General features: G+C 39.8%; 1 protein-coding gene and 1 long non-coding RNA gene across 8 annotated transcripts in view; one reads left to right on the top strand and one right to left on the bottom strand.

The window, feature by feature from the left end:
• LOC105477239 (glypican 6) overlaps nucleotides 1–17880 on the top strand; it is a 1180155-nt gene that overhangs the window by 1090776 nt on the left and 71499 nt on the right. The window lies entirely within an intron of this gene.
• On the bottom strand, nucleotides 4992–16613 carry LOC139359073 (uncharacterized). 2 transcript variants are annotated; one of them, XR_011614675.1, is made up of 3 exons: nucleotides 16492–16613; nucleotides 14473–14615; nucleotides 4992–5366 (listed from the first exon to the last, which is right to left on the bottom strand). It is a non-coding gene; the product is annotated as an uncharacterized lncRNA (long non-coding RNA). The 2 variants fall into 2 exon arrangements; XR_011614676.1 differs by lacking the exon at nucleotides 16492–16613 and adding an exon at nucleotides 14845–15062.

The raw sequence follows: 17880 nt of genomic DNA, 5'->3' as shown, positions 1-17880 counted from the left end.
AGGAGGGAAGGTGACTCTCACCTGAGGGGTGCGTATTTATTTGTGCAGCACACCTGTGACATCATAGTGCTGTTTGTCTGGCCTTAAATCCAGGCAGTGATAACACGATGTCTAAAATCCCTTCTTTGAAATCATGTTTTTAAAAAGAAATTGTCCCCTGAGTAGTATCCCCATTCATTATTCCTGAGGCCATATGCCCATATCCATATGCCTTGAGACCAGGGCAATTTGGGTGAAGTAAGAAAATTAGGAGGTAAATCTGGAACAGGAACACTGCAGAAAGGAAGACCTTGAGAAGGGGACAGGGAAGACAAATAGCTCAAGGTCTCCTGACACTAAGAGGGAAATGGGAGGGGAAAACGTCATGGGTGGGACAAGTCAGGGTTCTGTTTGATTGGCCCCATTGATAACTAGAGTGGCTTCAGTTAAGTCAGTAGTATCTGTCCTTTCCAACACATTCTCTTGGGAGTTCCAGGTTTTCCTGTAGCTGGTCCAGTTCGGTTCCCTTATCTAATGGTTATCATGACCCTTGTAGCGTTCCCCAAGAGTTGTCACTTCCTTGAACATACTGGAATGAATACATATCATAACATCCCTGTGTCTGCTGGACTTTCCTACTTGTCCCTATAACCTTATCTAGGCCAAGACAAACAAACAACACAAAAACCAGATGTCTGTTTTATATATGAGTCTTCCAAAAATACACTGTAACTTTTGAAATTCATCGGTAGGTCATTGGTGACAAACATGTTGTTAATGTTATTACGTATATATATTTAAGTACTTACAAAAGATCATCAAGATATGCAACTTTTTTAATTGTTCTGAAACAAAATGGACAAAGCAACTAACATTCTGGCATCATTTCCTGCCTTGATGGTTAGTATGAGTTTCAGTAAAGTGCTGGTGATAAAAATGTTCTTCCATGCCTCTTTGGGGCCATTTTGGTACAATTTAGAAACTCTTGGTTATAAGGAATCAGGAAACTGTCTGTTGTTCATTTTAAATTGCCATGGCATTTCATTGTCACCTCAAAGGATTCTGCACCCAGCTAAATCCACTAGTTTGCATTTCAAAAGGATGTCAGGCTGTGCTTAAGAAACTGCTTTATTATCTAGACCTTCAGCCACTGTGTTTAGGTGAAACTGATATTTCCCAGCTTCCACCCCAACACAGACACACACAGAGACACGCACATGCACACAGACACACACACACACACACACACACATACACACATGCACTCACCCTCAGTCTTCGCTTGGCGTGAACAAAAAAACTAAAACCTCAATAACAACAGTAAGCCAGATTCTCCACTTTAATTAGTTTTCTAAAGATAAATGGGTCAAGGCCAGATTGGCTTTCAGCCTCCGCTGCAGCTGAATAAATTATGTCCCATTCACCCCAGCAAACAAATGGCTACTTCAGGTTGTGAACGGCCCGGTCTTGCCTGAACCTGCTTTATCTATTTGCTGTGAAACCCCACTGAGACACCCCAGTTTCATTTTCAATGAACCCTTGGTAATAACAGCAGCAAAATGCAGTGAGCTTTCAAAGCAGGGAGAAAATAAAAAAAAAAAAACGTTAAAACCAAACCACCCAACTTATTCTGTCTCTGTTTCTGCTCTTCTCCGGGCAGCATCACCAGCATGTGGTAGCAGGGAGAGCCGCCTGTCACAGGCTTCTTTCCATTTAGGAGGCTGTGGTTGATAAGCCCAAGTGGGGAACATCATAAGACACACATATAAAATGATGGCTTATCTCCAGGATATTCTGCTTATTCCACGGACTGGAAGGATGCACAAATCTAATTCAATGTTATGCACTGTTGGAAACCTGGATGGAACTCCTGCCCTTATGTGGATTTTTTCAGCTCATACCCAATGGGCAGTGAACTATTTTTGCATCCCCAGGAAGCTATTCTTTTGGGCATGTGGAGGAATAGTGAAAATAGAAGGCACATAGTCCTCTCTTTCAGTCCAGGCAAAGTTGTGTTTAATTGCACAGGGCCGTATACCCTGGGGAGAAGGAAGAGTACACTCACTCTAGCTACGTAACTCCCTGGGAGATACTAAAGCCCAGTCCGTATCACTGCTTTAAGACATGTTCAGAGAATCATATGCATTCTGACAACGAAATAATGTTACGCCACATGTTTTGGAAGGGGAACAATTTTGAACAACTTATATTAAGTGTGAGTTATATTAGATCATGTTGGGGGCAATTTATTAACAAAATCCTTTTCAACTCTGGATTAAACTCTCCTTTATCCTCAGAAACACTTAAGCAAGAGCTTTGGTGTCCTCTGTATCATAAAAAATGAAATGTTACACTTTCAGAACCAAAATAGGGCTATTACAGATTTTGTATCTATTTTATGACATGTTGATATGCTTATTTTCTGCTTCAGGCTTTAAAATTTCTTTCAAGAATTCCTAGACTTCAGCTAAACCCAAATTGATGCATTCTGTAGGTATCAATCTATCAATAAATGTATTGATTGAGTTCTTCTCTGTTGCATAGCACTTAGTAAAACTAGCTGCTATGTACAATCTACATTATAGCATGTTGTTAGTGCTGGCGTCATCAAAAGGCAAGTGACTAGAAAAGATGTTACTTTCCAAGTCAGTTGGACACGCTATGTCTTCTCCAGAGAACAGTACATAGTATAGAGGCTCATGGAATATTAATACTAGGATACAATAAATAGGAGTTTGATTTTGCAATCTCAGATTGACTATAACAAAAAAGAATGTGTAGAAGGTATATTAACAAATGAATAATCACTGGCCAAATATGCAAATTAAAAACATTAAACATCTGTAGCATCCTTAACATAGGCCATGTCTAATAGCTCATTTTCCCTTCTTAAGCCAGAACTTTATGCCCAAATCTTGAACAAATTAAAGAGAAGCTTTGTTGTCAGTTATGAACTAGTCAGATGCAAAAGTCCATCTGCACACTCATTCACAGTAACTGTCCTTTATTCTGCTATGTAATTGGTGTTTTGGTGGATTGATTATGGGAGTCTGGATAGACAAGCCACACTAAACTGCTCAAACCATACCTTTAAAAATATTTGTTCATGAGACTCATCAGTTGACATAGATCTTTTATTAAATTATTGAATAGATTAAAGAAACTTTTGCTTGTCATGGAAAATCTGTAACAATATTTTCTCTTAGCATCTGAGATATTTGCACCACAGCTCCCAAATGTGATGTTCATGCTTATGAGAGATAGAGCCAAAGAAATGAGATATTTCATAAATGCCAGTTTTGATGTATTTGCTGTATGATCAATCAGCTTCTAACAGACTCTGGGGCCTATGGAATACATTTTAAATCACTGGGAATTTGGCTATTCCCATAACATACTCGGACACTCTTTACTGCTAGCAATAAACCTCAGGCATAAACACTGTAGAGAAAAAAAACAGATGAAAAGGAACCTGTCTGAGTAAAAATTGACTTCCCTTCATAACTGTTAAAGGTAGAAAGCTATCTGCAATACACAATAATTTTATTGCTAAGTTCATTCACAGTCATTATCGTCAAAGGCTCTGACTTCATGGGTATTTTCTTATACCCATAACATTGGCTGAACTATCGAAAAATAAAAAGTCAGGTTGATAGTAAATGAATGAACCACCACCAGCAGCAGCTCCATTATATTGCTGGCTAACACATAATTTGTGGGAAGTTGGTTTGTGTAATATCTGTAGAAGCTTTTCCAATGCTGTATTGATCCAGATGGGCCAGGCCAGGCAAAGCCACACCTATAAACAGTCCCCAAAATAGCTCACAACAACACAAGTTTATTTCTTTTGCCCAGTGTTCATTCTGCTTTGGCTGTGAGTCAGCTACATGTGGTCATCACCCTTACTCCAGCACCCGGTGACAAAGCAGCCATTATCTGGAGGTTCACCTGTCACAGTGGCAGGGGAAATGGAGAATGTGGCAAAGGTGGCTGTTCATGTCTCTACCTGGAAGGGTCACATCATACTGATCACATCTCATTGGCCAAAGCAAGTCACATGATCAAGCCATCAGGAAGTCAAGGACATATGTTCCTATGTGCCTCACATAGAGAAAAGGACATGTTAGTGAACAGTAACATTATCGACTACAAACACTATGATGAAGGCAAGATTTTTAAACTGGTAAAAATCCATGTCATTACTCTCTCCAACCCTAAGACAAACCTTACATGAAAAGGAACAGAAAAATCAGTCTTTCCTTTATTCACCATATTTTTTGTGCACTAACATGAACCATGTGTAGGTGATTAGACCATAATCAAAGAACTCACAACACTTTAGGGCAAACTGGTCCAACCCGCAGCCCATGGGCTGCATGTGGCCCAGGATGGCTTTGAATGCGGCCCAACACAAATTCGTAAACGTTCTGAAAACATTATGAGATATTTTGCATTTTGTTTTTAGTTCATCAGCCGTCTTTAGTGTTAGTATATCTTATGTGTGTCCCAAGACAATTCTTCTTCTTCCAAAAAGTGGCCCAGGGAAGCCAAAGATTGGACACCCTGCTTTAGGGGATGACAGGCAAAATTAACTATAATTTACATCCAACCATGCTGTTGTAAAGACTGCCCTGCACATGAACCAACTCTTCTACGGTCTTTTGAAAGAACTGTTTTACAAAAAATTTTAGAATCCTAGGAGAAATCTAAGTCCTCATTAGAGAGGGGGCATCTACATTGCCCTACGAAACCATTATCCTTTTTCGGTCAGGTTGATTTTCAGCATTGGATGCCAAGGAGCTTACCTAAACTTTGAGTTCAGTCATCATTCAACCAGAGCAAAGCATCCCACCCCAAATCTGAAGGCAGTGTCTCAGAGGAGGATACAGAAGTTGTTGCCAAGAAATAGGAGAAAAGTGGCAATAAAGAAACAGAATGAGTAAAAACTTCTTACTACTGGCATCTGGATGTCTCTCAGATCCAGACAACATGTATTTTAAATGAGGCTTCGATATTGCACATTGTGAGTGCTGCTCTTGTATGACTTCATGTCATGTTTGCTTAGGCAAAGCAATTTTTCTGCTCTTCTTTCTGGGCCAAACTGGCTGAAGCAAATCAAATTGTACTCCCTTTCTGTCTCTTTCATACATCATCATTTAAAATCGCCAAGAATTCACGTTCTGGAACCTGCTGTTGTCTTCTTGTACAATATCAGTTGATTTCTGAACGGCCTTCATCGAAGGAGAACACTTTTTACAGGTTAATCAAGGAAATTGCACTGGCTGATAGCAACAGCAAACTTATCCATGGCAATGATAGTCTCAGGAATGTGCTTGTCATTGGCTTCTGCGTGGAATTATTGGCAAAATTGTAGAACTTTGATTCAGCTGGAAGAAAAATAAGAATACAAATTCATAAATTATTTATGCATAATGAGGCAGGAAACCAATGACTCTGTAAATTTTATTCTAAGGGATTTTGACCTCAGAAAACTCCCCAAAGCAGCCAGCATTCATTTCCGTGAAAAACACTCATCTCTGTACTTGAAAAAGCAAAGCATTTCCTTTGCTTGCTCTTTGCAGCTCCTTGAATGCTAGAAAAAAAGGGTAAATACAAAGCGTCTAGAAGAGCTCTGAGAAGAAAACATAGAGGCAGCAAACTGCCCTAATTGATCTACTCACATAAAATCCAAAAACCCAGAGGCTATCTTTAGTGCAAGACATGTCTACACAAAAATGTTTCCAGTTACTCAGGAAAATCAAATCTTATTTATGCAAAATGTCTTCAAGGAACAAGAAGTATTTCATTAGGTTTTTAATGGTGAGGGCTCAAGTAAAAGGGTCCTCATGCTCTCTTTTGTCAAGTTTTTTTTTTTTTTTTTGAGAAAATGAATAAAATTAAAAGCTCTTTACAGTATAATCATTTGTTAAAGTTTCCTCTCTCCATGATTTTGGAGGATGAGAAGTAAAATGAATATTTAGGATTTTTTTTAAAAAAGCTGACTTTGAATAATTTGGATCATAGTAAGACAAGGAAGGGTATAGTGTATGTGAGTGTGAGAGTGTGTGCGTGTGTGTGTGTGTGTGTGTGTGTGCGCGCGTTTGTGTGTTTCTTTTTTAATTACTCTCCACTCTTTGTGCCCAGTAACAATAGGTGGACAACTCAGAGACTGTTACAGTTATTTACTACTGTAGCCAAAGAATGCTATTTTTATATAAATGTTTGCGATTCATCGCTACTTTTTAAAATTCAGGAACACTCAGTTGTGAACAAAATGTGACAAGCAGCTTCCAATACCTCCTAATGCCACACATGAGATGCCACTGCTCTCTGCTTCATAGAAGAGTAGAGGGAAGAAGAGGATCTTTTCCAGAACATGCCCCAAATCTGATGTATTTTTACTGATTTTTGTTTTATCTGTTTGCTCTATCAATTAGGGCTGAAAGAGAGATTTTTTACTATGCGAGTAGACCTATTTCTTTTTGTTTTGTTTTGCAGTAGCTCCCCTTTATCCATGGAGGCTATGTTCTAAGATCCCCAGTGCATGCCTGAAACCACCCATGGTACCAAATCCTATATACACTGTTTTTTCCTATGCATACATACCTATGATAAAGTTTAATTTATAAATTAGGCACAGGGAGAAATTAACAATAACTAATAATAAAATAGGACAGTTATAACACACTGTAATAAAAGTTATTGAATATCCTCTCTCTCTCTCTAAATATTTTGTTGTGTTATACTCACCCTTCTTGCAATTAAGAAGAGGCAGAGCAGGATAGCATGAGATTTCATCACACTACTCAGAATCATGCACAGTGTAAAACTTGTGAATGGTTTATTTCTAGAATTGTCCATTTAATATTTTTGAACTGCAGTTGAAACCACAGAAAGCTGTGGTTTCAGTTACTCATGATCAACTGCAGTCTGAAAATATTAAATGGAAAATTCTAAAAATAATTTTTTGTGGATGATGTATATATTTCACATCTATATTTATAGTTAAAACTTACCTTTCTTGTGAATTGAGCTTTCATCAGTATATATAATGATTTCCTTTCTCTACTGTTTTCTGCCTTAAAGTCTCTTTCTTTCCCATATTAATGTAGTTACACCAAATTCTTAAAAATATTTAACTGAAATATCTTTTTTCATTTTACTTTCAACCTTTCTGAACCCTTATGTTTTAAATGTGTCTCTTATAAATCTCACATAGCTAGATTTATTTTAAAATCCAGAATAACAATCTTTTTATTTCAATTGGAAGTTAGTTCAACTAAATGTAATAGAAATATTGATATTTATTTCTTCCATCTCACTTTGTGATTTCTATTTGTCTCATCTTTTTTGTCTTATTTTTCTTCTTTCTTGTGGGTCAATTGAGGATATTTTCTTACTTCACTCTGTTTCTTTTAGTGTTTGGAATCTAATACTGTAGTTTTTATTCTTCTAATAATTACCCTTGAAATTTTAACATGCATCCTGACTTATCAAAGTCCAAGTTTAATTAAAACATCAATACCTTTTCCTTTTCTGTAACAACACAAGAGGACCTTAGAACACCTTAACTCTGATAATTCTCCTCCCAATTTATATGCTGTTATTATGGGATAATTTAGTTCTGTCTTATGTGTGTGTGTTTCACACAAAAGTTAAGATTGTTATTACCATTTTATACTGGAACTTTTAATATAGAATCAACTACATTTCACCACTTTCTTAGGTTATCATTCCTTTTGCATAAAACCATCCATCAGAGTGACTTCTTTGGTCTGGAATACATATTATAAGTTTTCCTTTACTGAGAGTTTTATTTGAAAATGTCTTTTCACCTTCATTCGTGAAAGACATTTATGCTGAATTGTAATTCTAGGTCAACAGTTATTTCCTCCAGGTGCACCAATGCTTATATTTCACTGTATCCTGGTTTCCGCTCTTGCTGTTCAGAAGTTTGCTATCAGTTCTCCCTTTTAAGTAATCTGTATTTTCTTTCAAGCTGCTTTTAGGATCCTCTTTGTTGTTATGTAATTTCATCATAATGTATAGGTATAGATTTTTTTTTTATTAATTTTGCTTAGGATGTATTGGGCTTCCTGAATTTCATGATTGGTTTCTTTGACTATTCTGGAAAATTCTAAGTCATTATGTCTTCAAATATTGCTTCACCCTCTTTCACTCTCTTTCTCTACTCATCCAATAACTGATTGGACATGTGAGACTGTCTCACTCCATCCTTCACGTCTCTTAACCTTTCTTTGTCTCTTGCCACATTCAGAATAATGTATTTAGCTGATAATAATGTATTTAATTCTCAGTTGATTTAGTCTCTCAGGTTTATTAACAGCTAAATAAAATGCTTTATTTGCCATTTAACCCACCCACTTAGTTTTTAACTTCAGTGGTTTTATTTTTCATTTCTAATACTTAATGAATTAATTTTCAGATATGCTTGGTCCTGTGTTCAGTAGTATCGGCCTCCTCATCACATTTCTGAAGTCTACCTTTTCCATTTTAAACATGTTTATTTTATACTTTGTGTCTGATACTTCTAATATCTGAAGAGTTTGCTGGTCTTATCTGGTATTTCTACAGTTTCTTACAAATGGTGCTTTATTTCCTTATAGATATTATGTTTTCTTTGTTTCTGTTGTGTTTTTATTGTGTGTGTGAGTTTATATTCCTTGGAAATTAATCAATAGAAAGTCTGGGTGGCCTGTGTTGAAGGGTATTTCTATTTCATCTTATCCTAAGGATTTTTCCCTTGGGAACCCCGGCTGTATGTGGTGGAGTAGTGATACTGGCTCGTCACATTAGGGAAGCCCTATATTTTACTCTCCTGTCCTTGCCCACCCTGCAAATCTAAGGCCATCAAGGTTTAAGGTCATCTGGGTCTAGGAAATGTCCTTTGGACCAAATCCATTCTCAGTACTCTTGTTTTCTTTTCTGGGTGCCCATTTTCACTTAGTTTGGGGCCTTTGAAAGTTTGCTACTTTCTTTCCAACTCGTTGACTCCTACATGCTCTATTTCATGTCGCAGTGTTAGCTGATTTTAGGAAATCTGCAGGAAAATACAAATGTAGGCATGCACGAGGTAACTTCCTTCACCAACTCTGAGTTAAGATTGTTTTTTAAACTTTTATTTTAGATTCAGGGGTACACATGCAGGTTTGTTATGTAGGTAAATTGCATGTCACAAAGGTTTGGTGTACAGATTATTTCACCAACCAGATAATAAGCCTAGTAGCTAATAGGTAGTGTTTTTATCTTCACCTTCCTCCATCTCGCCCCGTCAAGTAGGCCCTGGTGTCTTTTGTTCCCTTCTTTTGTTTCCATGTATTTTCATCATTTAGTGCACACTTATAAGTGAGAACATGTAGTATTTGATTTTCTGTTCCTGTGTTAGGATGGGAACAGATAGTGGCCTCCAGTTATATCCATGTTGCTGCAAAATATATTACTTCATTTCTTATGGCTGTGCAGTATTTCATGGTGTATATGTACCACATTTTCTTTATCCAGTCTAACACTGATGGACATTAGGTTGATTCCATGCCTTTGCTATTATGAATTTTGCTGCGAGGAACATACATGTGCATGTGACTTTATGGTAGAATGATTTGTATTCCTTTGGGTACATACCCAGTAATGGGATTGCTGGGTCAAATGGTAATTCTGCTTTGAATTCTTTGAGAAATTGCCACACTGCTTTTCATAATAGCTAAACTAATTTACACTACCCCCTGCAATGTATTAGCATCCCCTTTTCTTCACAACTTCACCAGCGTCTTTTGACTTGGTGGAGCATCATACCATTTTAGAGCAGAGCATTGGAACAGTTATTTTTTGAGTTCTCTGATTCTGATAAATATTCTTGGAGGCCCTATTTCACTGGGCCATGTGGTAGTTGGTACTATTGGTTAATAGTGTTCCAGGTTCAGTCCTAAACTTCCAGTCCACAAAGGCGATAGCCCATCTCAGCAGCCCCAGAGCTCCCCAGGCCTGAGCCTATGGACCCTAGGCACTACATAGTGTCACTCCAATACCTAGGCTCTTGGTGCTGCAAACTTCTCCAGAACCCTTGCTGTTGGACTTCTTTCATGAATTATTTTCACTAAAAGATGTCACCTACATCCACAAACACTGACCTTCAGAGAGGCAAACTCAGGTACATCCTTCATTTTGTCTCCTTGCTGGCACCTAGAAAGATTCTCCTTCATACATTACTTACCAACTGATATGGTTTGGCTGTGTCCCCACCCAAATTTCATCTTGAATTGTAGCTCCCATAATTCCCACGTGTTGTGGGAGGGACCCGGTGGGAGATAATGGAATCATAGGGGCAGTTTCCCCCATACTGTTCATGAGACTGTGAGTAAGTCTCGTGAGATCTGAGAGTTTTATCAGAGGTTTCCCCTTTTGCTTGGCTCACATTCTCTCTTGTCTGCCACCATGTAAGACATGTCTTTCACCTTCCACCGTGATTGTGAGGCCTCCCCAGTCACGTGGAACTGTGAGTCCATTAAGCCTCTTTTTCTGTATAAATTACCCAGTCTCAGTTATGTCTTTATCAGCAGTGTGAAAACAGACTAATAGACCTACCCAGGCCAATCAGGCAGAGAAGAGGGACCAGGACTAGACAAATCCCTGGAATGCCTGGGGCGGGGAAAGTCTTTACGAAACACCTTTCATGGGCAGCACATCTTGTACAACTACTTAATCAGTTGCTATTATGGAATATTATGCTCCAGACTATGGTGATTACTGTTTTCAACCCAGTTAAAATATGCCTTTTATAGGATTTCCTTTATAATAATAGCAATAATAATTTTAAAAAAAGATTTTTAATTAAATAAAAATAGAAATTAAAAAATAAGAAAACAAAAATAATGCGTGCATTCTGTTTTTCTTAAAAGAAAAAAAGCACTTTTTAGATGGAGATACAAAATTGGCCACATTTGTGGCAGCCTCAGGTGCTAGGTTCCTCAAAAGCAGCAGCGTTGGTCACACAGTGCGGTGCTGCTGTGGGTTGCCAAACCAGAGTGGACTAAACTCTGAAATTGGCAGTTTCTCCTGCAGACCACCCAGAAGTCTGCCCAGGCCAAAACTCTGGACCTGATGGGCTAGTGAAGCGTCTAATATACACCAGCGAGATAGACTGGTCTGGCACACATGTGTATTTTGTTTCATTTATTTTTTCATGCGTTTATTCCCTGCCTCAGACAGACAGCGAGCAAGCGCAGGTAGAGAGGGAAAAGAGCGGCCTCATAAAACCTGCATCCGTGTGGTCCAAATGAGGATGATGGGATTGCGAAAGAAGCCAGCTCCACACAGTCTAGGGATGTGACTCCCTTAACTTCCTCTTCTCATCCCTCCCAACCCATGAGTGGAGCCCGCCCCAGCCCACCAGATGCACAGCCCCTTTTAATTTGCACGTGGCGCAGCATACATGCCAAATTCAAAGCTTTGCAAGTACACAAACCAAGTTCAAAATCCTGACTATGTGATTGTGTGCTAATTACCAAATCTCATCTCATTTTCGGATCTGTAAAACGTTGTTTGTAATGATGATAGAAGCCAGTGTGCATAAAGCTCCTAGCTCAGCCCGCTGTCTATACTCAGCCTCAATATTCTTAACACCAGTGATAGTAATAGCAATAACAATCATAGATTAAGCTTAGCTGTTATTCTTATTAATCATATTAATAAATACAAAGTCAGATGCCACATATTCTCACCTCTCAGTGGGAGCTGAATAATGTGTGCGTGTGGACATAGAGTGTGGACTAATAGGCACTGGAGGGAAAGGGTAGGAGGGTGGGAGGGGTGTCAAGGGATGAGAATGTAATGGGTACAATACGATGTACAATATTCATGGCATAATTACACTAAAAACCCAGATTTCATCACTATGCAATATATTCATGTAACAAGATTGCATTTGAACCCTTTAAACTTAAACAAATAAAAAAATCTCAAGAACATTTAAGTACAAAGATTTAAATTATTTGATAGGATTTCAAGTAGATTTTTTAGAAGATTTTGCATTTATTCAATGACTCTTTAACTCAAAGCCTGTAGGTAAACACCCTTGCCCCAGCCCTAGTCTTTACAGGAAGTGGCTGATATGGCTTCATGCTGCAGCATTTAAGATGAGCTAAAGCTACTAAATAAAGCTTTTCTCGGCACATTTAGGGCTAGTCACTGAGGACTAGAAAAGAACTGCAAGCTAATGCTGGCTTCCGGCATTGTTGTCGAATAAAGTTAACACCGGAGCTTCTCTCCAAGTTACAGCCACATAGCAAGATGACAATGAAAAGTCCCAGGGTGAACATTTGGGAAGCTGATAAGAGATTCAAGTTATATGAAGGTGTTCGGGAAGGATGCAGCTAAATGGTGGATGAAAATAACCTAGAGGAATGATGGCATACAGAGAGGCAGGGGACCCATGGCCTCTCCAGTGACTCATTTCTGAGAGCAACATACATGCCTGTGGCCTCATGTCACCACTGGGGAGCGCCTCTGAAAGCCTTAAAAAAAAAAAAAAATTCAAGCCAGACAAGGTAGAAATACTGGTAGAGGACATGAAAAACCCAAAATAGGTGATTGAATTGAATGTGAAGGTGAACAGCATTTGAAATAGCCTTTTTTAAAAAAACTCCCTTGAAGGTGAACACAGGGACAAGTTACCAACTGTAATTTAACTGTAAAATGATCAGCTCTTCGAGAGTAGGTTTGACTATGGGGAATGACAGCCACAAGAAGAATCTTGCAGCTATTTTTATCTTCCCTCATCTTGACACCTGCCCTTTTAAAAGAATAAGAGAAACAGAGGCACAAAGTTAAGACTTATGGCACAAACATAGCAGATCAGAGGCACAGAGATGAGGACCGAGGAACCAGAACAAGACCTGGGTTTTGTTTTTTTAATTTCTGTTCTAGATTTATGTCCACCCATTGTCCTATCTCAGAAAATGCAGCATAGTTCCAGATTGAAGCAGAATCTGCTTGGCAGCCTGTAGTATTCACCAAATACTAATAAGGATACGCCACATTCGTGACGTGTGTGAGGATAGACAAAGGGTTTTCACATCCTATATCTCATTTGTAAAGCTTGAAACAACTGGAACCAGTAATTTGATGTTTCTCTTGAAGAGACTCCCAGGGCTGAATGTTCTGTTCCCAGGGGCCTAACGTTAGAATCCTCTTGGTGTCTGTGATGTTTCTACTGCCATCGAAGGTCAAACAAAAGGTGAAGGGGCATTTTAGGGGTTTACTGCTATTTTATCTCTTCTTTGTCGTCCACAGTACTTTCATCAGCTCCTCTGGGGAAAAGAAAAGGGAAGGAAGGGAGGAGAGGAGGGAGGGAGAAAGGAGGAAGGGGAGAAAAGAAGAAAGAAAAAAGATATGTTCCTTTCTGACACCAGAACTATTTTTAGTGCCCAGAGCAACTTCACAGAATTCTATGATGAAGCCTGGAGAAGAACACGGCTCACTCATTTGTGCTTACCCCAAGGGGAGTAAAGAAAGGAACTTGGTGAAAGGCAGGGCAGAGGCAGTCAGTCTGGATGCCAGTAACTATTGTGTGTTCCCAGAACATTAAATCAACTATGCACCTGAGTTTGCTTTTCATTAAATCACTGTTATATTCTCAAAGACTGCTATCACAGGAATTTGGGCTTTAAGCTCCTCATTTTGTAAGCGCTTCCTACATACTAATAGTATAATATCAAGATATCAAGTGAATTATTTTTGGTTGAACTGATGATTAGGAGTAAAGGCTATGGCTCCATTGATTTAAAACAGTAAGAAGCTTTCAGCACAAGTTATTTAAAAGGCTCATGAGAATTGTAAAAAGCCCCTCCAGGATTACTGTCTTTTGGTTAAAATCCCTATTACATATTTTTGTCTTCTGGGTTCAAATAATTGCATTTTCTTGGACTGAGGTCAGCCCCTTTCCAACCCTTCTGATCCGTGTGGCCCAAATTGCTCTTTGGTGTACCATGTTTGGCTTTGAGCTGGCTCAGGCCAAGTCTAAAAGCAAGATAGCTTGTTTGGGTAAGCAAAGCAAGACGACAGTGAGACGACAGTGAGACCAGAGCCTGATCCCTTGAAGCTCTGACCATGACCTCCTTCTCTGAAAGACGCTCCCTCGTGGTGGTCACATGGGGAACCCAGTAAGATAGCATGGAGCCTGGCATGCACATTGGCCATTACTACCAGGGACAATCAATTCCAAACATTTCCAGACATTTGTTCTACATTCAGGGATGCTTAGAGTTGGAATGGATGTTCACATCCATCTCCATGCCCTCACTTTACCAGTGAGAACACTGGAATCCAGAAAGATGAAATAACTGAAATCACTTTGGCTGTGTTTAATTGTATTTTCTTCCACTAAGATAAGGAATTTTTGGTGTGCTTGTGCACACACACACAGACACACACAGACACACACAGGCACATAAATTCCAAAATACAGAATTATCTTACCTTATTTATCTTCCCTCATCTTCACTCCTCTCCTCTTAAAGTAATAGGAGAAACAGAGGCACAAAGTTAAGATTTATGGCACAAGGACAGCAGATCAGAAGCGCAGAGATAAGGAGCCAGAACAAAACCTAGGTTTTTTATTTCTGGAACAGAAATAAAATTATTTCACAAAATTATAATCACAAATAAAAAAAGTAGAATCAGACTCCTTGGATCCACTGTCCACTTTCACAAACATGATGGATCCTTTTTTTCTGATAGACTTTATTTTTTTAGAGCAGTTCTAGGTTCACAGCAAAAGTCTGCCCCCACATAAATACAGCCTCCCCAGCTATCACAAGATGGTGGGTTTGTTACCATCAGTAAACCTACATTGACTATCCTTTTCATCCAAACTCATTTAAAATGAGCTGTTCAGAGGAATTCTGTGGCCTACATGTTGTCACTTTGTAGTGAAAACACAGAAAATGTGCTGGAAACTTTAGTGAGTCCTGTAACCTTTCCTCTTTTAGTTAAACGGCAGGAAGCAACGCAGGTGAGTGAAAGTAAAGAGATTTCGAGGAGTCTTTCCAGCTTGCAAACACGGGCGCTCTGTGAGAAAGGAAAACTCAGAGTAACTTGTTTCCTCCTCCTATGAGACGATCTATTATAGAAATGCAAGCGTGGGAAAAGGAGGGTCTAACTCCAGCTCCCCCAGTGATATTTTATCAACAATAACGTTCTCAAGGGACTTTTACAGCTAAATATGTTGGTAGTTTAGCGTCTACCAGCACCAACATGAGACAGAAAATATTCTCAGGATATTTCTGGGACTCCCGTATTCCAAGGCATAGAGAGGGAAATTTGTTATCCTTTTCTCCACATGCATGATTTCATGCATAATTTTAAAAATAAGGGCCACTGCCTCCTGCTGGAACCTGGCTATTCACATAGCTGTAATGGTTTTACTAGTCGTGTGTTTGTGGAAGCGCTTTTTCTCCTCTGTGTCAGCAAACTGCATGGCGAGTGGGACTTGGAGACTTGGAATTTCACGGAGATGATTAATTACAGAGCATCTCATTGCTTTTCTCTTCTCCCTTTTCTGGGCCTTTTGCATCTCTTTCCCAGCTCTTCTCTTCTCTCTCCTCTGCACTCACCATGTCCCACATCACTACCTCACAGCTGTGGCTTCTCTCAGGAAATGCTAGGCCACAACACAAGAAAAACGGTGTTTTCATGTCACGGTTCATTTACTGCAGTCAGGGTAAAAAAACGAAAGCAAAACATGCTAAAAATGCCAAGCACTTGGAGGAATGTCTACTCACGAAACTGACACTGTACTCTGACCCCAGTCCCCTTTTCAAGAGTTTCACTTTTACAGTAACACTGAGGTAGTCACATTGACTGAAAATATAGATTCAAAATGAGTGGGTTGGAGTATTTTTGTGAGAGGTTTTTTGTATTTGTTTTTTCACTTTATTAACAGGAAGTGTGATACCCAGTAAAAACTATCACCACCTCTTAGAAAATGGAATCTAAGTGCAGATAGTTTCACCTAGTTTTCTCTTTCCTTAAACAGCTTCAGTGCCTCCTTTTCTTAGGGCAGGAGTTTAGCTGAGAGATTTCCTAGGACAAGAAACAGGGCCACATTGCACACCTGGAGATGGTAAAACTGCCTTCTTCATCCAAGCGTGCTTCCTCACCCTTACCCCTGATTTTGTTGGGAGAGAAAATAGGAAAGGGTGATCTTTCCTGCTTCCTGGGGATTGCCTACAAAGCTAACAGTAGAGAAGGATCTGTGGCCATTGTCTCAAAGGATTCCTCTGCACGTTAGACCAGCATTCAGAATATGTGGGACTCAGATCATTTACATGAGAAACTTATTAAAATACTGACTCCCAAAGGCCAACCCAGGGCCACACTAAGTCAGCCACGGGGAGACAGGGGACAGCAAATCTGTATTTTTAACAAGTTCGCCTGTGGTCCTGATAGATACCGCCTCACATGCTAAGTGGACTGCTACTGCCTTTGAGAACCTACCTTTTCCATCTTTCCATGCCCAATGCCAATGTGTTCAATGTATGTTTCTTGGAAGAAGGACTACTCTTAGACATGTAAAATGACTTCGTGGCTCATGCATGGAAGGATTCACCCTAAAGCGAGGTTTCCAATGGAGAGAGGGAAAAGCCACACAAAGACTTCTCAGGGATGCTGGATCAAAGCTTTGCTTTCTGGATGTTCTGTCGTTGGTCTCACTCATGTCAGCTGCCATCTGACGTCACTGTTCTGTATTTGTCAGGAGCAGACGTGAAGAGAGACCCCCATCAACAGCCAGCAGCATGGCCCTGCCTCCTGCAAGTCTTTCTAGGAAGCAGTTGTATATAAATTATAAACAAACAAATAATGTTTCAGAACCTTATGTTAGTCACTGCACTGAGTATTTCAGGAAAAGGAAAGGGGCTCATTCCAGTCCATTGCTCCGCATCCGCTAGGGAAGTGGGCAGCCTGCTGTGGGAGGAGATGCTGTCTGGGGAGCCGGGAGCCCTGGCTCTAGTCCCACTGCAGCCCCTGCATCACTGTGTGACCTTGGACAGGTCACTGCCCGTCACTGAGCATTTGTTTGCTCATCGTTAAAATGAGGGGTGACCTGCAGAGGCCCTGCAGTCCCTTTGAGCGACAGGACCGTAAGCTTCTGTGTGAATGTGAAATGTGTTTGCTATGACCCCTCTGAACATTGACCAGTGGGTCCCCATGAACTCTGGAGCTCCTGAGGAAGAAGCCCAGGGGACTGAAATAGCGTTGGTGAGACACTTCCCACCGTCACTGGAGCTCTCAGCTTTATTTCCCTTTTGAAAGAGCCGGTTAATATCTTTTAGGGTAAGATTTGTATTTCTTTCTTGCCCAAAATGGAGCCAGAGAGGGACAAAATAAAGAAACAAAAATGTCCTCAAGAATATCCAAAAAGAACAGAAGTGCAGAAAAATGATGCTTAAAATTTAAAGCTCCTGAAAACATTTGGCAAAACGCTGGGTTCTCCCTGCATGTTCAACGTTAGGAATTTTCACATGAGCTCACAGTGTTCCCAGGGCCTACCGCACCCTGGGCCCCTCACATCCTCCACCTCGAAGGATGTCGTTCCCAGCAGCAGATCTGTGCCTCGCAGTACCGTCTGCAGCTGCCATTTGCTTAGTCTGGGAGACGTCCAATTCCTCCCTCAAGAGAGAATCACGCTTTCATTTTCCCTTTGAGGTAGCATGTCCCAAATTACACAGCCAAGGTCTTCATCCCAAGGGGGAAGGTTTATTCTCCACAGGATCTGCAGACAGTGAGAAAATTTATCTGATCTGGAAAACTGTGGTTGAACAATTGTGTAAATGTAATTGAAATCCATGTTTTTCCAGATGAAAATGGACCTCCCTTCACAACATG

The sequence above is a fragment of the Macaca nemestrina genome, chromosome 16, assembly GCF_043159975.1.
Source record: "Macaca nemestrina isolate mMacNem1 chromosome 16, mMacNem.hap1, whole genome shotgun sequence".
Classification (NCBI taxonomy): domain Eukaryota; kingdom Metazoa; phylum Chordata; class Mammalia; order Primates; family Cercopithecidae; genus Macaca; species Macaca nemestrina.
Note: the sequence above shows the minus strand (reverse complement) of the source record. Positions and strands in the feature narration are given on the sequence as shown.